The sequence below is a fragment of the Sorex araneus genome, chromosome 4, assembly GCF_027595985.1.
Source record: "Sorex araneus isolate mSorAra2 chromosome 4, mSorAra2.pri, whole genome shotgun sequence".
In the NCBI taxonomy this organism is placed as follows: domain Eukaryota; kingdom Metazoa; phylum Chordata; class Mammalia; order Eulipotyphla; family Soricidae; genus Sorex; species Sorex araneus.
In genome coordinates this window covers 4,211,857-4,233,646 of record NC_073305.1, presented here as the reverse complement: position 1 = coordinate 4,233,646, position 21,790 = coordinate 4,211,857, and positions in this window count along the sequence as shown.

Sequence of the window (21,790 nt, the reverse complement as noted above, 5' to 3'; positions counted from 1 at the left end):
GCCAGGGTCAGAGATACCGCTCAAATTGTAGAGCATATGCCTTGCACAGACAAGGCCCTGGCTTCACTCATGGGACTTCAGGGACAACTAAGTGTCATATATCCCTGTGTGAGCCTCCTGTGCATTGCCCATCACCACCAGCGTGGACCCACAAGAGTAATTATAAACAACAGTTGTCTGGTCAATGTTCCCATGCCATAGCATCCTAAAACAATGAACTAATAAACCATACCAAATTAGTACTCTACATGATATATATCTGGGAAAACAAAAGGTATGACCGCTAGAAGCAAAAAAGAGTTTAAAGCTAGGCCTACTTATTTCTCAGAGTTAATGATGTAAACACTTTGCCTTAGTTTTATCATCTTTAAGATCAGGGCTGATAAAGGGACCCTTTAACAACCTTTATAAAGGTCAAGTGCTTTAAGGACACAAGACAGAATAATAGCTGTAACCAGGTAGAACAGGTCCCCAAGAATGGTATTTTGTTCCTCAGTGTCTCTTCATGGCACGGCCGAGGGAATGATCCTGCTTGTCGGATGGATGCGTGATCTCCATCCCACATCCATGGTGATCTCTGGACGCTCTGGTCTCCTCCCAAACCCCCAAGACAGGTGTACAGGTCTGCTGGTGTCTGTCTCTCCTGTCCTAACGCACGTGAGAGTTGGCATGTGAGGGGCATTGAGAAGTGCGAGCCTGGGGTCTCCTGCACAGAGTCAGACCCTCTTCTGCACCCAGAGGGGCAGGACCGGACTCCTGTCTCTGAGACTGCACTGGAGAAGGAGTGAACGGTCCTCAACGACCTTTTCATGCCGGAAGTGCTCTGCGTTTGCATTTAGAGGTGTCTGGTGACTTGGGGGAGCCTGAGCAACTTGGTTTGTATTTGTCTCAATTAGTCTGTGATCAGATTGGCTCCTAATACAAAGATTCCTATAAAATCAAGCACTCCAAGAATCTATTGACTTCTGGTACTCCATATCCCTTACTTAGTATCATCTGGTTAATTTATTAGAATATCAGTTGTTATGAAAATGATCTCAGGGCTGGAGCGATAGCACAGAGATAGGGCATTTGCCTTGCATGCAGCCGACCCAGGCTCGATTCCCAGCATCCCATTTGGTCCCCTGAGAACCACCAGGAGTAATTTCTGAGTGCAAAGCCAGGAGTCATCGCTGGGTGGGACCCACCCCCCACCCCCGCTCCAAAAAAAAAAAAAAAGAAAATGATCTCTGCCTACATTTGCTTTGGAACTACAGAAAAGTAAAGCAACTCAGACAATAGTCACATTTTTACTCTCCAAATATTCCAAATGTGCTTTCTAAATAGTTTAATTTTGTCTTATTTCAAGAAATCATTGACCAGGTAGCATACTCTTTTATGTTAAGAAATCCGACTGTCAAATCACCCTCAAAAAGAAAGATTAGAGACATTACTTAACATATTCAGAGTCACACAGTTAATTAGGGGTAGCATTCAAATTCACTTTTTTCTGATTCAGACAACTGTGCTCTAGAGAAGATGTTTTCATTCTGGGTCTTGGGGAGACTTGGGAACACTCCAGTAATTTTTAAATGTTCTTTAACCTACATACATTGCACCAGTTACAGTCTATAAACTGAAGTGTGATTGTCTCATAAAGGTATGAAAAATAATTTGAACATGGTGTTAAGAATAAACAAACATAGAATATTTTAATACATTCACCTTGTGCTATGATTACATAATTTCCAATCAGATCACAGAAATGCAAGTGGGATTTTGTCACTTAAAGCTCTCCCGTTGTTCTGTCACTGCAATATGGAGTAAATAAACACAACAAGAGGAGGGTATCTTACATGGTCAACTTATTGTGGAACTTTGGAAAAGGCTATCCCATTTAATGAGTGACTCTCCTCCACTCCTCACCCCAGGCTGCTACTGAATCAAGACAGGCATGTTTGAGTATAGATATGGCTGTTCATATACAACCCCAGAAAGAAGACAACCTTCAGAGCTCCTAATTAGCAAGGGAGCTAGTCCGCCTCCCCTCACTGCATGTAAGACATCTAGATCTAGACAACACCCCCATACATGTTCATTTCAGTAAGGAGTGAATTGGTGTATCTCGGTGCAATGCAGAGGCTTGTATAGTCAACAAAATGGGCAACAGATTCTCTAACCACAGCTCTGAACATCAAAGTCCGTAGGACACATCAGCAAATGAAAAGCACTGGGAAGTGTTATGTAAGAAACCCCAGAGACTCCATACCCTACTTGATCACAGAAACCCTTCGTCCCCACAACAGCCATCAGCTTCCTACAGAACTAGTTATCCAAGACGCCTCATTTGGGAAACAGTCTCCCAAGTTATTCTTATCCATCAAAGTGTCAGCCGGACTCCTTTGAGGCTCCAGGTGATTAAGTTGCTAAATGTTCTTTTTTATTATTCAGAAGGTAAGGAGCTAGTTCAAGCCTTTGACAAAAGGAAAACACAGTTCTTGAGTTGGGCGTCTCAATGCACCCCTGGTTCTCTGTGATGAGACACAGCATCTCCAGACCCAGAACTTTCTCCCCCCACCTTCCCGCACTAACCTTCCTGGTCTGCTCTGCAAAATAATAGAATGTGATCCTGAAGGCTCAGAAGGACTGTGAGCAGGTCACAGCTAAGTCAACTGCAAGGTTTCCAGGAGGCCATCGCACCCTTGCCAGTTGGGAACAATTAAAAACCCAGATTTCCCCTCCCCTGGTCAAATCTCTGGCTCCCTGCAGCTGTTGGCAGGCTGGCTGCCGGCCTCGGAGCATGTCCTCTCAATTATACCTGCAACCTCTAAGGGTGCCACAGCGGATGTCAGAGATGGTGACAGGGAGCATCAGAGTCCCGGCCAGCTCATCTTTGGACGGCGAGAGCCTGTCTCTGTGGGGCGGTCAGTATAATCTCTCCCAAATCCCTCTTAAGATGCTGAGACATCCAGGCTTATGGCCTGATGCTGGTGTTCCCTGGAGCATCCAGCGCTGAGGAACTGTGACAGCTGATGCTCCTGAAACCTGTCCACAGACCGTCACGTGCTCTGCAGACTGGACCGGGCGCTTCAGTGATGTGAAGGAGGATCAGAATAGTCCCTCCGACAGACGTAGAAGGAGTGCACCCCATTTGTGGAGTATAGAATAACATCACATGAGGCTGACACCCAAGGACGGTAGATACAAGGGCCAGGGGGATTGCCCCATAGCTGGAAGCCTGCTTCATGAGCGGAGGGGAGAAGGCAGATGGAATAGAGAAGGGATCGCTAAGAAAATGATGGCTGGAGGAACCAGTTGGGATGGGAGATGCATGCCGAAAGTAGATAATGGACCAAACATGATGACCTCTCAGTGTCTGTGTTGCAAGCTATAATGCCCAAAAGTGGAGAGAGAGTATGGGAAATATTGTCTGCCATGGAGGCAGGGAGAGGGTGAGGGGGGGTATACCCGGGATATTGGTGGTAGGGAATGTGCACTGGTAGAGGGATGGGTGTTTGATCATTGTGTGATTGTAACCCAAACAGGAAAGCTTGTAACTATCTTACGGTGATTCAATAAAATTTTTTAAAAAGAAGAAAAAAGAAAAATATGCAATTGTGGAAAAATTTGTAAAAACTGGTCCTTCCATTGCTCCTCGGGAGCTTACAAACTAATTTGGTCAGAATTCACGGATGTGGTTTCAAAGGGGAAATTCCCGCAGGCCACAGTCCATCGGTCGCCTCAGCAGGATGGCCTGGACTGCGGTTGCCGATGGTGACCGTCTCGGGCAGGAGGGCTCCGAGCAGAGACAAGCTAGGGTGGCACGGGAGCCAAAGGGACACACAGAGAGGGCAGCGCAGAGGCTGAGTGAAGACCCCCGGGACGGGGGCTGAGTAAGGCGCAAATCCACGTGTCAGGCAGCGTGATTTGAACATCAGCATTATTAGAAGCGAGAAGCAGAACAGCGTCGCTGGCCCCTGTACCCACCCTCTCCCCGAAGAACTAAATGCCACTCTTCAGCCAGACCCAACCACGGGCCCGTCATGTGTTCTCTCATGCAGCCTTGCTCAGGAGGACCGACCGGCCCCGTGTGCCCTCCAGACCCCAAGGGTTCCATAGGTGGAAATGGCCCAAGAGCAGGAGGCCAGCTGGTAGGACAGAGGGGCCCAGGAAGGAAACGAGGCCAGAGGGTGCCCTGGTCAGATGTAAGTGGAGAAGGTACTGCCCGAATGCTGGCCTCTGCCCGGCCGTGTCCACTCTTTGAAAGGCCGTTTCCAGACCCAGAGCCTGTGTTTGTGTGTCATAAGGATTATAGCTCATCTGTCACTGCACGCAAAGCTCAAGCTTTCAGAGGCCTTAGCCCGAAGGCACCTCCTCTATCGAGACTCCCCCTCCACGGTCCCAAGGGTATGCGTGAGAAGTCTATGTGTCTACTGCCCTGAGTTTATCCCATGACTAAAGGCTGGCTGTGTGGGGACCTTCTTCCCCATGGCGGCATTGAGTCATCACCATTCGTCATGGCTTTTCCATGTAAGAAGATGAACCAGGCCTGGCTGGGTCCGGGAGCTCTCTGAGGTCACCAGGCCCTGATCGGGCTCACGCATGCCACGGCTCACTTTTGCTCCTCTCTCTGTTTCAGCCCCAGGTGAACGCACAGCTGGTGTCGCGGGCCACAGAGATCTGCCTCTCTCAGGCATGCCCAAAGGGGCGAGAGGGTGTGTTTCGCTCGCTCACGCTCAGCCAAGGATGAAATGTGTTCACTGAGTGAGATCTGAGTCATGTTCTAGCCGAGGGCCTGGGGCTTGAAAGATGAAGCCCTGCCTGAGAATTTTGGCTTAAAAAGAGAAGAGAGAGGGGAGTTGCTTCCTCGTAATAAGGGAAAAATTGGAAACATAACAAAAAAATCAATAAACGGATGTGAAAGAGGCAGATATAAGAGCTGGTCACAACTCCAAAGTATTCTAACTCATGCTTAGGGTCCCTCGCCGTGTAATCTCATAAAGCATCCTCCACAGTTCTAACGTGTCTCCCAGGGATTCATCAAGAGTCACCCAATAGCTAAGGAGAGAAAAGGAAGACAAATATTCTGCCTTTCTATACATAGTCCAGCCTTCCTATTTCTTTTTATTATTTTATTTTATTTTACTTTATTTTTTATTAGTGAATCACTGTGGGGTACTATCACAGGACTTACAAACTTGTGTTTCAGTCATACAATGATCGAGTGCCCATCCCTCCACCAGTGTCCATTTTCACCGCCAATGGTCCCAGCATCCCTATCACCAACCCCCCTGCCCCCCTCCCCCCCTTCTCTGTGGCAGGGCATTCCCTTTAACTCTCTCCTTTTGGGTATTGTGGTTTTCAGTAGAAGCCATCATGTTCAGTCTGTGGTCTACTTCCAGCCCGCCTCTCCCATCCCAAGCGGGCCCTCCTAGCACCCTTTACTTGGTGGTTGGTCCCTTCTCTGTCTGATCTGCCTTTTCCCCCAGCACGTTCAACCTCCCTATTTCTACTCATCAAAAACAGTCAATTAGATTGTCCGAATACCATTCTTACTGCTCCTCCCGTCTCAGGTCACTCATCCCTTCTTCAGACAGAAAGGAGAAATGCCACGCCACCAGAGTGTCAGCCTGGACATCCCCATCCATCAGTCACTGATCCGAAATGGAGCTACGGCTCTCCCCTCAGCGGCTGGGTGGTCTCCAGCAGACTCAGCTGACGGAGCAGCAGGTTCTCAGGTTTTGCTGATCAGGGCTAAGACCCCTTCTGGCAGATTGTAAAATCCAGTTTGTCCCTTTATCCTTTGCCTTCCCCAGTTTCCTGCGTCTTTCTGAGAAAGAATTGGTTCAGTAGTGTTCGTTCCATGGCAGGGCACGAGGTAACTCCAAGGGGAAAAAAAAAAAGTTAGGAGAAAGGGTAATTTTAAGCCAACTGTGATTTCTAGCTCAGAAGCCAGTTTAAAAAATATTCCATGAAGTTCGGTGTATAACCCAATTGCGAGGTAATCCGCAAAGCTGCCGGCTTAACCTGTTCTCAGCTCCCTGGGAACTGAAAGTCTATTATAGACAAAGCTGGCAAGAAATGCAGGTAAACAAACAAGCAGAGAAACCAATGGCATAAATGAGGGTGGCCTCGCTCACTCTGGGTAAATACACGCTCAGTCTTGCGTATTGTCTTCCCATGCAAAGGAGCGTAAGGAACTACTGCATAGACACGGGAAGGGACGGAAACAGAAATTACAGTTCTCCATGAGAGAGTTTAGACAAAAATCAAAGCCCAATTTATCTGAAACTGCTGATCTGTTTTAATATGAGACTCACCATGAAACAATATGGGGAAGAAAACTGACAGATTTTTTTTTTCTTTTTGGGTCACACCCAGTGATGCTCAGGGGTTACTCCTGGCTCTGTGCTCAGGAATTACTCCTGGCTGTGCTTGGGGGACCATGTGGGATGCTGCGGATTGAACCTGAGTCCGCCGAGTGCAAGGCAAACGCCCTCCCTTCTAAGCTATTGCTCCTGCCCTCAGATTATTTTTCAAATGTCGACTGATGCTCTTGTAAACAACCAAAAAAAAAAAAAAGAATAATAAGAAGAAGAAAATAATGAACAATCAAAGAAAAGCAAAGGCCCTGTGGCACCACCACTCTCCCCAGAGAGCAAAGGCCCCTTGCAGTTCTGGTAAGAGATGTTTCTGGGTCTGCTTCTCAGCTTCCCTTGGAAATTGGGGTATCTCTTCACTTCACAAAGAGCAATGCACGGGGAGGGTTGGATGGGGAGAGATACTGAGGATATCGTGGTGGAAAATGTGCACTGGTGGAGGGATGGCTGAAACTTAAACATGGTTGTACGACTGAAACTTAAACATGAAAGCTTTGTAACTGCATCTCCCGGTGATTCAATAAAAAATATATATATTAAAACAAAAAGAGCAAAGAAGAGAGGGATGATCTGAAGGGCAATAAGAGCACTGAAAGGCTGAATCGAGAGTGTCTGGGCAGTCCTGCTGCCCCCCCTCCCCAGGGGCCCTGATGACCTGCCGTGGTGGCCTCGGCAGGGCCTTGGCAGCACCAGCAAGCCATGGCCCCCTTCCAGAACAGAGAGCATGTTCCATTTGGCGCTCACAGATTGAGGATTGATTAAGCAACCATGAAGGTTTCCAAGAGGACTGCTGTGGGGCAGGAGTGATAGCACAGCAGGGAGGATGTTTGCCTTGCACTCAGCCGGCCCAGGCTTGATCCCAGAATCCCATATGGTCCCCCAAGCACTGCCAGGAGTAATTCCTGAGCGCAGAGCCAGGAGCAACTCCTAAGCATCGCCGGGTGTGACCCAAAAAGCAAAAAGAGAAAGAAAGAGAGAAAGAGAAAAAGAGAGAAAGAAAAGAAAGAAAGAAAGAAAGAAAGAAAGAAAGAAAGAAAGAAAGAAAGAAAGAAAGAAAGAAAGAAAGAAAGAAAGAGAGAGAGAGAGAAAGAAAGAAAGAAAGAAAGAAAGAAAGAAAGAAAGAAAGAAAGAAAGAAAGAAAGAAAGAAAGAGAGAGAGAGGAAGGAATGAAGGAAGGAAGGAAGGAAGGAAGGAAGGAAGGAAGGAAGGAAGGAAGGAAGGAAGGAAGGAAGGAAGGAAGGAAGGAAGGAAGAGAGAGAAAGAGAGAAAGGGAGAAAGGAAGAAAGAAAGAAAGAAAGAAAGAAAGAAAGAAAGAAAGAAAGAAAGGAAGGAAGGAAGGAAGGAAGGAAGGAAGGAAGGAAGGAAGGAAGGAAGGAAGGGAGAGAGAGAGAGAGAGAGAGAGAGAGAGAGAGAGAGAGAACTACTGCTGTGGAGCTCAACCAAAAGTGCTCCCAACTTCACATTCTGCAAATGGGAAAATATTCGAGGGTCATCATCCTGCAGAGGACCAGCAAGAGCTCTGGACAAAATGTACAGGACAAACCTTTGAAGGGGCCTAAAGCGAATAACCAGAGGCTGGAGCTAAGGGCACCTTGGGCGCCCCCCCCCCCCTGCTGCCACCACCCCCCAGCCCCACCATGAGGGCAGGTCACAGAGACACACATTAAGTGCACCAAGGCCTGGTCTGTCTGGACTCAAGCAGGGCTGGCTCGGTGCTGGCCAGGGGCCACAGAGCAGCACAGAGCAGGAAGAGCAGTGGACAGACGGCCGACACCCACCCATCACTGCTCCTCTTTCCAGCTTGCTTCTTGGATGTTTCATGAGATGCTCATACAAGCCGTCTGTCTGGAATCTGCCCGGCCAGTGGGCCACCGAGTCACTGAGTGTCACCCCCTGTCAGCCCCCACAATGCCCTGCAGGGGGTGTCTGAACCTTGGTGGATTTACCAATCTGAGAATAATTTCCTGTACCCAGTGTCCAGCGGTGAACTTTGGTTTTCAGAGTCGTGGTGGGCAACCTCCCCTCAGCCCTCCCGTACTTCCGAAGGCCCTGACAGCCACGTCCATCAGCCACAGGCGCCACCGTGTGAACTCGCTGGCCCTGATCATAGATGCTGGTCTCTGGAATGCCTGACGCCTCCTAAAGCAACAAACAGCTCAGTAAATTCTAAGACAAGGACTTAAAAACCCTAAGATCAGACAGAATGATTTTCACATACATTTTTTATACTTCTTGATTTTAATTAAACTGATAAGAACAGGTACTATACTTGATCTTTAATATTGAAGCTTTGTTATCTAATAATTTTAATTCTAGAATTGTTTCGACAACTGTGACTTTTTTCTATGCTACAATTAATTTTTAAAAAATAATAAAATGAACAAATAGAAGATGAACTCAGAATAGAATAGAGATGAAAACTGTCAAGGGCGGAGTTCAGAGATTCAGTAATGAGCTAAAGACAACAGAAGGAAAAGGAAATGAACCAGCAGTTTCGGGCACTGGGAACAGGTCTAATACTTGTTTCCTGAGAGTTAAATGGTGGTGGGAGAGAAATAGCATTTGAAAGAATCACAAAATCCTCAAGTTTGAAAAAAATCAACTTGAAAATCCAAGAAGCTCAGCAAAATCCAAGCATAACGGAAACAAAACATTGGTATGACCATGAGGAGATTCCTAGAAACCAAACACAAAGAGAAAATTCTTGAAAGCTGCAAGAGAAAAAAGACTCATGAGAGAGGGGGAAGAAGTTCATGTTGGCTGACTTCTCATCACAATAGCAAAAGCCAGACGGCAATGAAAAAGAATGTGTAAAATTGAAAACCACCAATCCAGTTTTTTAACGTGTGGAAAAATTCATTCAGAAATGAGAGAAAAATAAAGGTATTTAGATAAACGGAACTTGAGAGAATTGCCATCAGCAACCTGCAGTGCAAGAAAGCTTTGTAACTGTATCTCCCGGTGATTCAATAAAATATATATATATATATTAAATATATATTAAAACAAAAAGAGCAAAGCAAGAGAGGGATAAGCTGAAAGGCAATAAAAGCACTGAAAATTCTTCAGTTGGGCTGGAGCGATAGCACAGCGGGTAGGGCATTTGCCTTGCATGTGGCTGACCCAGGTTCGATTCTCAGCATCCCATATGGTCCCCTGAGCACAGCCAGGAGTGATTCCTGAGTGCAGAGCCAGGAGTAACCCCTGAGCATTGCTGAGTGTGACCCAAAAAGCAAAAAAAAAAAAATAAAAAAGAGAAAATTCTTCAGGCTGGAGGGGAGTTATAGAAGACAAAATGTATAAATACAGAAGGAAACAAAGGGGGGGAAGCATTAGGGGAAAAGCATTAGGAATGGGAAATAAGAAACTAAAGAAATTTTATGTCTTCTTTTACTTCCTCCCAAGGTCAGATGAGGGCCCAGGAACTAGTCACGTCAGGGTATATGCCTTGCAGGAACACACTCCCCAGAGTGTGAACTCGGGAACTGCATGGACCCCCTGAAGCAGACAGGTGCCCCCGCACCTCTAGCCTTGGCCAAACACAGAACCCGGGAGTCTCCCTGGCTCCTTCCCACACCTTGGCCCTACAGCCAACCAAAAATTCAGATGACTGTTTTAATGAAAAAGTCGTGACAGTTTATAACAGAATGCCTAAGAGATGTAAATATATGAAAACAATAGAAAAACAAATGGGGGGAATGAGGAACCAAAACAGAAGACTGGGGTGAAGTGACGTAAGGACAGTGGTGGAGCTCCTGCAGCAGTTGGTCGTAGGGAGAATGCGGTATCCGTCCACTGGAGCTGTGAACATTGACAATGTTGGAACGATACTGCCTACAGGACATTAATTTAATACATATATGCAGAATATACATTCATAAATTACACATGTGTGACTGGCATTTGACTGGCAAGCATATGGCTATATTTGTGTGTATTCCGACTGAAATCACTAGAGAAACAATGCAAACTATACAGAGGTAAAATGTTACAATAGGTATTAAAGTACTACAAGTCACTGTAGCACTGTCATCCCGTTGTTCATCAATTTGCTTGAGCGGGCACCAGTAATATCTCCATTGTGGGACTTGTAACTGCTTTTGGCATAGCGAATACGCCACAGGTAGCTTGCCAGGCTCTGCCGTGCAGGCTGGGTACTCTCAGTTGCTTGCCGGGCTCTCCAAGAGGGGCGGAGGAAACCGGGTTGACCGAATGCAAGGCAAACGCCCGACCCGCTGTGCTATTGCTGTAGTACAAATAATTTGTAGAAATAATTTATACAAAAAATACAGAAGGATTTTCAAAAGATGAAAAATCAAGTAGAAAAAATGAATTTTAATCACACCAATCATTCTATTGTGTAAATAAAAACATATATTCCAAAGGGAAAAAAAGATGGCAAGACTGGATATAAAAGTGAGATCCTTTTGTATACAATAATTGCAAGTTAATGTAAAAACTAGATGACTGAAAGTTAAAGAATGGAGGGAGGGAATTAAGCTGTTTGAAGAGTGTGACTAAGAAATCTGGGGTATATTTATTAATGCCAAATAATATACATTTCAGTAACATTGATTTTTATTGATGTATATTCTTCTGTAATTGAGTAAAATTTTCTATGAATGTGATTTGTATCTAGCTGGCTATCAGTGTTCAAGTCTTTGTGGTTCTTGCTGATTCTTTGTTGACTTGTTCTATCAATCTCTGAATGAGCAATATTGTCTCCAACTATATTTATAAATTATCCACTCTTCCTTTTAGATCTTAGTATTTCTGCATCACCCGTTTTGAACTCCTGTTCTTATGTTGGTATTCTTTTGGGTTTGTTAAATCTTTTGAAGAAACATAATTTTCATCATTTTTCCTTATTCTTGGCAGTATTTCCAATTCTTGGCAGTATTTCCAATTCTAAAGCTTACTTGGCTTGATTTATATAGTTCACTTTTGCTTTCCTTTGATGAGTATTTACCAGGGAACTGAGTTCAAATCTTTTCCCCTTTTAACATACCAGAGACATTTTCATAGGCAAATGGTAGAGACATCTTGTATTTAAATCCACTCGAATGACTTGTACTTTGTAATTATGTTTGGGTTGTGCATGTTCAATTTAGTTTGTAAGAGTGCTGAACTTAAATTTACTGTGTTGCTCTTAGTTCCGGCTTTTTCTAAATGTACGATTGCCTCCTTTTCTTACTTCCTTTGAGTTACACTTTATAATCATATGTTATCTCAATGATTGACTAATTACATTTCTTTGTATTGACTTTTGTTGTTCCTTTAGAATTTATACCACTCATCAACTGCACATATTATATACTATTATGCATCTACACATTTGTTATAAAAGCCTTATAATAATGCACTCGCATGATTTATGTTATTGTTGTCAGTATTTTATAATCACACAATTCATTTTAATGTTATAAACACAACCATAAATTATTGTAGAAATTCTTTAAATGCATTATTATTATTTAAATAGACAAAATGAGGGAAAAGTACTTTCTATTTATCCACAAAGTTATCATTTAGGGCTTTTCATTCTTTTGTATAGATGCAAATTTTCATCTTGTTTATTTTCCTGCTGCTTAAATGATTTTCTTTTGTATTTCTTACAATGCACGATATTTATTGTATCTCAGTAACATGGTCACAATAATGTTTAATATATTTTTGCTGTTGGTATACAGGAATGCATTTTCACTGCTTCCTTGATGCTAAAGCTCTTCCCCCACTGCCTTTGTACCAGTAATAGTTATGACAGTGAATTCACTGACCTTTGTCTTTAAAAGTCTGCAGCTGGGATAAAGAATTCTAGATTGACAGGCTTCAGTTAGTTCTTTCTTCAGCATTCTATGCCATTCCCTCTTCATCTAGGTTGCAAAGGTTCTGATAGGAAACTCAAACTAATTCTTATACTTACTTCGCTGCCTAGAATTTGTCTCTTTTATTGGGCATCTTTAAAGATAATCTATTTATCATTGATTTTGAGCATTTTGATTTGTTCCGGACTTTCTTTGTCATTTACTTGAGATCTATTGAGCTACTTGGAATTTTAATTTGTTCCTGACTTTCTTTGTCACATATCTGAGATCCATTGAGCTTCTTGGACTTGTCAGAGTTTTGGTGAAACAAAGTGTTAGCTACTATTTCTTCAAATACTCTTCCTCTGCTACTCCTTAATTACTATTTCCATTTCCTATATGTTAGATCACTTGGTACTGACCCATAGCTAACTTCTGCTATTATATTTTTAGATATTTAAAGCATTTTGTATTTCAGTTTGATAATATGGTAGTAATGTCTTTATTCTCATTAATTGTTTATCTGTACTGTCTAATCTACAGTTAATTTTATTCATTGTATTTTATTGCAGATATTGCAGATATTTATCTTAATCTCTAAATTTTTCATTAGTATTTTTTTCTTTTCCCTTTATTGCACTCATCTGTTCTTCTAAATCTGTGGGTTTATTTATAATAGATGCTCTCAGAACAATATTTGCTAATTATTTGATTACTACTAGGGGTATGTTTCCATTGATTGCTTTTATTTTCCAGATATGAACTATATTTTCCTGCCTATTTGCAAAGCAGGCTGCATGTGATTAGAAGCCAGACAGTGTAAATTTTATGTTTGATTGCTAGTTCTACTTCTCTAAAGAGTTTTTAATCTTGTTTTGGCTCTCCAAGTAAGTTACAAGTCACTGTCATATGAGATTTGCTCTTACACTTGAATGTGGCGGGTTTAAAAACAGCCTAGCTTTGTTTTGTTTGTTTGGGTTAAAACCAGAAACCCTAAAGGGCCACACCTAATCGTGTTCAGGGATTACTCTTGGCTCTGTGCTCAGAACTCACTCAGTGTGGGGCTCAGGACCTTAAGGGGTGTCCGGGATCGAACTTGGGTGGGCTGCATGCCAGACAAGCCCTGGACCTACCGTGCTGTTGCTCGAGTCCCAAGATATGGCTGAAATCCCAAGATACCTAAAGAAGGTACTAGGAGGACTGGTTAATGGTTGGAAGCTTGACACGAGGTGTGTGTGTGTGTGTGTGTGTGTGTGTGTGTGTGTGTGTGTGTGTGTGTGTGTCTGTTTGTGTGAGTGTGTGTGTGAGTGTGTGTGTGTGTGTGTGAAAGAGAGAGAGAGAGAAAGAGTGAGAGAGAGAGAGTAAGAGAGAGAGAGAGAGAGAGAGAGAGAGAGATGTGCCTTCAATAGTGGCAGGCAGCGATGACAAAGGATGGGAGGGAAACTGGGACCATTGGTGGTGGGAAAGTAGTGCACCAGTGAAGGGACAGGTTTTTGTTTTTTTTTTTTTAAAAAAAAATCTCCACAATTTTACTAATGATTATATATTGAAATGATATTTTGGCTTAAATAACATATACTAAATTTTTCTTTTCCTATACCTTTTAATTTTTTTTTAATTTATTTATTTTTAATTAGAGAATCACCGTGAGGGTACAGTTACAGGTTTATACACTTTTGTGCTTATACTTCCCTCATACAAAGTTTGGGAACCCATCGTGAAGGGACAGGTTTTGGAACATGATATGACTGAAATCCAATTGCGAACAATTTTGTAAATATGTGAATCACTGTGATTCAATTTTTTAAAAATGTAAAAAATAAAATTAAATAAAAATAAAAAATAAAAAATATATATATTTTTTAAAAAGGCATCTATGGGCTGCTGACTTGTGTCCCCCACCCTCCAAATATGCTGAGGTCCTCATCTGCAGCACACAGACTGTCACCTTTGCAAGAGTCCCTGCAAAGCGAGAGCAGTTATGCTGGTGTGGGCTTGTCCGTCTGTCAGTTGCATTTCCAAAAGGAGGAGCAGAGACCCCAGGGAGAAGGTGTGGGACACAGAGGCAGAGACTGGGGTAAAGACGCCAGAAGCTGAGGAAGGACAGACGTGGCCTGTGCATTGCATCAGAAAAAGCAGAGTCTTCCTCCTGCAGCTTACGTCAAGCCCAACTGACGTCTCATTGTCTTACTTTCACCCTCCAGAACCCTGGGACAACCCGCTAAGTGGTTTTCAGTGACTGTGTGGTCCTTTGTGATGGCAGGACAGGAAGACACAGTTTAGCACCCCCCCATCACAAAGCGTTTCCAGGGGCACATGGGATCTGAGTGCTTCCCAGCATATGGGTCGGGAACCATCAGCCTGATACCACTCCTGGCCGAAATTCTTCCCACGCCTCCTGAGGCTGCTCCTATGGACCCGGAACCTCCTCCTCTCGAGAACTGCACCTGCCAAACCCTAGACCATCCCGTTACTCCGAGAACCCTGGCTTCGATGTCCTAGTTGCGGTGATAGTCTCTGCGCCTGTGGTTAAACTTGGCCGTCACCCCTGCTGTGTGGCTTTCCTTGGGAGGGCAGGTCTGGTTTCCCAGTGCCAAGGAGACAGGCTACTGTTGCCGCCCTTCCGTTTCTAGAAACCGTGGCTTCCTAGACTGGTTTTTGTTCCTGCTATCCAGGACGCACACGCAAGCTCCGGAGCAGTTACTTCTTCCTGGGCCAAATACGGATCTGATCGTGCCCAGTATTTGCAAAAGGATGTGAGGAATTCATCAGGTAGGCCAAAACCTAGTCCCCAAAGTAGGTGAAATCAATGGGAAAGATTAGAATTTTATGTTGTTTCTCAGCCCTCCCCCCTCCCTCTTCTGGATCCAATGATTATAATAAATAAGCAATCAGCAAAGTAAGAATTTAGAGGAGGCTGACAGCAAAATTTAAATCACACTTCTAAATAAGCAAAGAATAAATAAAAGGTAAGAAAAATTGAAAACATATTAGTTACATGAAAATAAAAAGCCAACAGATCAAAATTTGGGAGCTATAAAGTATATTCAGTGGAAAAATTATGTACACATTTATGTGAATATATATACATATATATACACACATAGTAAAAGAATAAAGATTAGCATAAGGATCTTTGCCCCATCTATTTAGCTAAGAAAAAACAAACAAGTAAATTAAAACTACAATGAGCATAGGAAACAAATACAGTAAATTTACTGATGCAAAGATTACATTCTTGGAAACTGATGAATACCTACAAATATTGATGAAGAAAAAGAAAGGAAACAAATTATCTACTATAAGATATGAAAATGAAAACTGTATCACTTGTATCACTTGTCATCCTGTTGATTTTTGATTTGCTCGAGCAGGCGCCAGTAACATCTCCATTTGTCCCTGTTATGTGCTAGTGTAGCCCAATGATATCTGCTTGCTCCAAAAACAGAAAGAGCCTCAAACTGTTTGTTCAGGGTTCTGACGAAGAAGACTGACCATCTTGTTGGTGGGCGGCCATGTGGTCTTCTGACATCCCGTGGAATCCAGTCGGTAACAGCTCTAGTCCAGCAGTCATCTCTGAATTGCATTACGTGTCCGGCCCATCTGATTTTTGATGCCTTGGCAAATGAGACAGCATCCCTGATTCTTGACTGTCTACGGAGGTCGGAACTCCAGATTCTTTCTCTCACTTGAGTGAGACGTGATGCTCTTGGCATAGCTCTTTCGATTCCTCTTTGGGATACCCGAATAGCATTCTCATCCTGCTTGTGTAGGGCCCAGGTCTCTGAGGTGTATGTTAGTGCAGAGGGAACGGTGGAATCGAAAAGATGTGCCCGGAGCCAGAGGTTCTTTGTCCTCTTAACCACTTCTTCGACGCTCTTGAAGGCGTTCCACGCTGCTCTCTTCCTCCTGCGCAGTTCTGGTGCCAAGTTATTTCTCATGTTGAGTTCTCGACCCAGGTACACATAGCTGCTGCATTCGGAGATGTTCGTTCCATTGAGAGCAAATGAAATGTCAGGGACTAGTTCGTTTTTCACGAACATTGGGGGCTCTTTCGGTGTCAGACAAACGAGGCCCATTGCTGTTACTGTTTTTGGCATATCAAATACGCCACAGGTAACTTGCCAGGCTCTGCCATGCGGGTGAGGTATTCTCGGTAGCTTGCTGGGCTCTCCGAGAGGGATGGAGGCATTTAGGGCAGCCTTCAATCACCCTTACAGGTGTTCCCATGGTTCATACCATATTTGAAGCCCATCAAATATGGTGCAAAAATTTTATATGATAAAGGGATAGTAAAGAATATTTTAAACAATATAATGGTGAATAATTTACAACTGAGGTTAAACTGGCTGATTTCGGGAGGGGAAGTTAGCTTAATTAAAACTGACAAAAAATAAAGTAAAAATATATGAATAGCCCTGTATCCATCAAAGCAATTCAACTCTCTCCTTTTCCCTAGAGAAGGTTCTCGGCCGCATAAGAGGGGCTCTCAGCTTATTTTTCCCATGGAAAGGAGCAGACAGTAGTCCTCTTTCAACTTGAACAATATCTTTGCTTTAAAGCCCAAATTGATATAATCCATTTGAGATTTTCCTGCTTGTTAAATTATAATTCACCCCATCAGAGAAAAGTCACACCTGGGACCTCTCAATGACAACCACCCTCTCTAAGGTTATAAGGTGGCCATCAGGGGACCACGGGGAAATGTTTTGAAGGGAATCAGAAAGGTATATTTTTCTTTTACAAAATATTCCTTTGGGAGTCTTAAAATCTCTCGTCTGACTTAGATGAGCTTTAAATCTTCCTGAGCCTTCAACATAAATACTAAAAATTGTAACACGTGTGATCTCTACCCTAAGGGCACTTTATTTTCAGAAGGGAATACTCAGTATTCGATAGGTGCATTCAATCCACCCGAAACGTAGCGTCTTGCTGAGCCAGACTGAGAATGAGAAACAGTTTTAAGACCCATAAAGTCATTGCTCTTTGCTCTCTCTGAGTCATGCTTGAAATTTAATGCACCTCCTGTTATATATGTTATTCATACGTTATCTTATGGAGCTCTTCCTACATACATTCTTCCGTACATACATCACTTGGATCCTCTTTCTTATAATTCCTATAATACAGACTACTCTTAGGGATAGATCTGCTGCCCAGTCTTACGTCAATACCGTACTTCACTTTTTTTTTTTTTTTTTGCTTTTTGGGTCACACCTGGCGATGCACAGGGGTTACTCCTGGATCTGCACTCAGGAATTACTCCTGGCGGTGCTCAGGGGACCATATGGGATGCTGGGATTTGAACCCGGGTCGGCCACGTGCAAGGCAAACGGCCTACCCGCTGTGCTATCACTCCAGCCCCCGTACTTCACTTTCTATGTTGGTGTGTGACTGTCTCCAAAGTCCTAACTGAATCGGGAGTGATAGTAAGGCAGGTAGGGCGCTCACTGTGCACAAGGCCAACTCACAATTGAACCTTGGCTTCCCTACATACCACCAGGAGTCATTCATAAGTAATTCCTGCAGAGTAATTATTCCTGCTAAGAGTAATCCCTGCAGAGCCCGGAATCACCCCGGGCACCATCAGGTGTGGCCCCCAAACAACACACACACACACACACACACAAAACATATTTGCTTAATTTCATTTCTTTGTGATTTTTGTGGGTCAGAAAGTTATATAGGGCACAATGGGTGTGTGGGGGCTGTTTCAGATACATACAATGTGGTTTTAAGCCAGTTATTACTCAACTGACCAGGTGAAATATATCTGGATTTAATATTCTCAATTTACAAAATCAAATGTCTCCTTTGGGTGCACATGCCATGTATTGTTAACAAATTTTGATATTCTTTCCTGTTCATGCCCCAAACTGATGTCAACACATTTCTATGTCTACTTCCTAGGAATGCATTGGAGTTGCTCAGAAAATGAAATTGTTACTAAATAAGCATTAGTATTGAAAAGAATAGTGAGATGATATAGAAACTGATATTTATTTTTTGGTCCCAGTGTTTCTGAAGTGAGCTCACGTAATCACCGTACTATCAGGTTGTAGCTTTAAAATAGATTTACAGTAATACAGACTATGAAATACTCCGTGGGCAAACAAAATTATTTAGGATCTCAGACTACCTCTCATTGTTTCTGTTACAAAACAACGTACATGTCTCTTCCTATATCTTTGCCATGACCAAACAATTCTCTGATTTATTTAAATAACCTAATACAACTTGTGGGGGGGGAGTATGAGTGAGGGGTGTGGGTCACACCTGGTGGTGCCCAGGGTTACTCTGGGCTCTGTGCTCAGGGATCGCTCCTGGCAGCACTCAAGGGAGCATACAGGGTATCAAGGATCAAAGCTGGTTTGGCTCTGTGCAAGGCAGGTGCCCTACCCCCTGTACTATCTCTCTGGCCCCACCTAACACAGTTTATACCCATCCTCTAAGACCCTTCTTAAGGTCATCTCAAATACCCTGCTTATAGTCCACTTCCTTCATGAAAATGTCCTTGATCACCGTGTGGCAATAATCCTTCCTCTGATGCTTTAGAGCATGCAGACTAGACTAGTGGTACCTTTTTTTATCACCGCATTGGGTACACTAATCTCAGGACATCCTAAATTTCCTGACTGTGAAACTGTGATGCTCTTGCATCATGCAGTATAAAGCAGAGCTTTCCTGTCATCCAGTAATGATTTTGGTTGCTATAACAATATGAGCTCTTCAGAAATTTAGTGCCAAAAGAATATCATCCCTTAATAATTGGCGCCCCTTCCACATCAGCCTCTATGCATAGTATTCATATCTTCTGAATAATTGAAGAAAACTGTGAGGTCACATTAAATATTTCTATTATAAAAATACATAAGATCAAAATTTTCTGCACAAAAATGGAAACCATGAACAAAAGAAAATTTGAGTCTGAAATTCTATGTTCAAAATCCTAGAGTCATTCAGAATAGGACAGAGAACAGAGATTTTGCTAATGATAAAATTCATGCCATAGTGTTAGCTTCTATAGTGTGACAGTAAGACAGTGCTATTTTCTTAATCAGAGACAAAACACTCAGCAACTGAACAGATCCCAATCATGTTCACTGGGCATCTGTAGCAAGCCAGAAGAGAATGCCGTGTGCAGATAGTTTGAGAAATTAATGAGTTGATGGAAATCTATGGCTATGATCCACAAACACAAAAGCATTCCGTTTGTATATAATTGAGAAGATACTCACACTGGGGAAGTTGATAAATGAGGAGAGAAGTGAGAGAACGGGATATTCAGGCAGAAGGATAAATTGAAATTTCCTCCTTCCTCGGGTGATCGCTAATCACCGTTGTTGTCAGATCATTTCATGTCACACCCTGCTCAATTGTGTAAATAATTATACAATTCTTGTTCTAAAATAATGATTCTGCAAAAATAATGATGCTGAAAATGATTAGGCAGTGACATGAATATTATAACATAAATGGAACAATTGTTATATTCTAATTAAACCCAACAATTAGATCCTACTTAGGCAGTGGAAATTATGCTATATATATTCATTACTCAAAAATCATCTGATAGGTGTTACTTATTGCTAATAACACAGTTGTGTGACTTTGATGATCTTGGAGCCAATCTGTCTTCTATAATCCTTTCACCGTGAACCCACGTGGCCTATTCAAAGGGTACAGCCACACGTTGCAGATTCTCTGCCCCTTTCTTTGTATAAATCTTACTTCTGATGTGGGGTTCTTCCTAGCCCCCCTAACTCATCTGTGCTAGGCCCCTCCTGGCACAGCCAGTCAGGCACAGAGGCACAAAATTACAGCAAAGGGGGCACTAGTTTATTAGGTACCTGAGAGGCAGAGGGAGAGAAGCCCCCAAAGTCCTACAAGTGGTAGCACTTAATTGGGAACCACAGGAAGGAGACCTTCCTCTTGGGCTGTTTCCAGGTGAACTGAGGGGAGGAGCCCCAGAACCTGGGCCTTCCAGGGGTGGAGGGTGGGTGATGGACTGATGCAGAGGTCTCTGAGCCGTGTTCCTGCACAAGGGGCCGGAGGAGTGCACTGCCCATGCCAACACCAGTTTACAACGATGCACACGCGAATCTAATTATAGTCCAATGTTCCATCCATAAAACCCATCTTATAAACGCAGCCGGGTGAGCACTTCTGGAGGGACGCAGGGGCCCAGTGAGGCGAGGAGCTGCAGGCGGCCAGGCTCCTGCAGAGGGCTGCATTCGGGGACGGGCTGCAGGCCCAGAAAGGAAGGAGGTGCCTCCACTTTCCCTCTGGTCCCCCAGGCCGGCTCACGGGAAACAGCGGAAAAGGCAGACCCTCCGTTGGCCCCGACCCACGTCCATCCCACAGCAGCGCGGATGAACCGTTCCTGGGAAGTTGGCGGCCTCTGATCAGGACCCCTCCCCTCACAAGCTCCCTTGGCACGTCAGGGGCAGCAGCTCTCTCCCTCCCCTGCCTTCCTAACGTCCCGCCTGCAGCCACAGTCCAGGGACCTCAAGTGGGAAGGGAGGGAGGGGAGGAGGGAGGAAGGGGCAGAGGGAGGGGTGAATGAAGGCAGAGAAAGCTGGAATGGGGTGTGCAGACTCCCCCCCTCCCAGATCCCCATATTCCCAGAAGCTCTGGCAGCCACACCCCACCACCCAACAGCTGCCTGGGTATCTCTCACCCACCAGCCCTGCTCTTCAAATTCGCAAATTGAATCTCCAAGGAGATGCAGGCCAAGCAGTTAAAATTCAAGCTCTGCTGGCTGGAAAAGCCTGGCGCGTCCCCTGGAGGGGAGCAGGCTTGACTCCTGCCCCCACCCCCAAGCCCCAGTAGCCACGCCCACCGCTGCCCCCACACCAAAGACCCAACCACAGGGCTTCCCTGAGAATCTCTGAGGACTCATCCCAGTTATACAGATCCCGGAGTTTCTGGACGGCGGCTGCACACACCTCCAAATTGCCAGTACTGAAATTCCAGTAGGAGCACACCAAATTAGATGGGGATGTAACATAGGAGCCAACGAAACTCAACAACAACAACAAACACCAACCACAGAAGGCTCCAATAGCAACAAATAGCTTAGTTAGACTTATCGACCTGATGGTGAGACATATCAATTTTCACAAATTTTCTTTTAGTGAAGTAATTTTGATAATCCCTTTCACCATTTGATTTAACAAGCAATATAAAACAAAACAAATTATGGTGGGCCTGCTAAGGGGGCGGACTTGGGGGGTGGTTGGGAAAATGGAACAAAGGAGGAGGGTGTTAGAATCGGAGTCCCTCAAGGACAGAGAACAGAGCCTGTGATGCAAATCACACAGCGAGGTTCATTGTTCCAGCTAGCTGGGGTCCGAGTGTCCGCCCAGCTCAGCGGGCTTCAGCAAGGACCCAGCACTAGGCTCAGCAAGTTCTTATACTTTCATTTCGGCAAGGCAGCATCACTCAGCAAACTTCTGTTACCTGTGGAGTCACATATTTCTGTTGTTGTTTAGACCCACAACATCCAGCCCACTACTGACAGTTACACTCCGGAGACCTAATCTCATTCCCGGGATGTAATCTTTGACAAAAGCATCTGGCTTTTCTGCTTCTCTTGTTCCTAGAAGAGTCCTAAGTCACTCACTG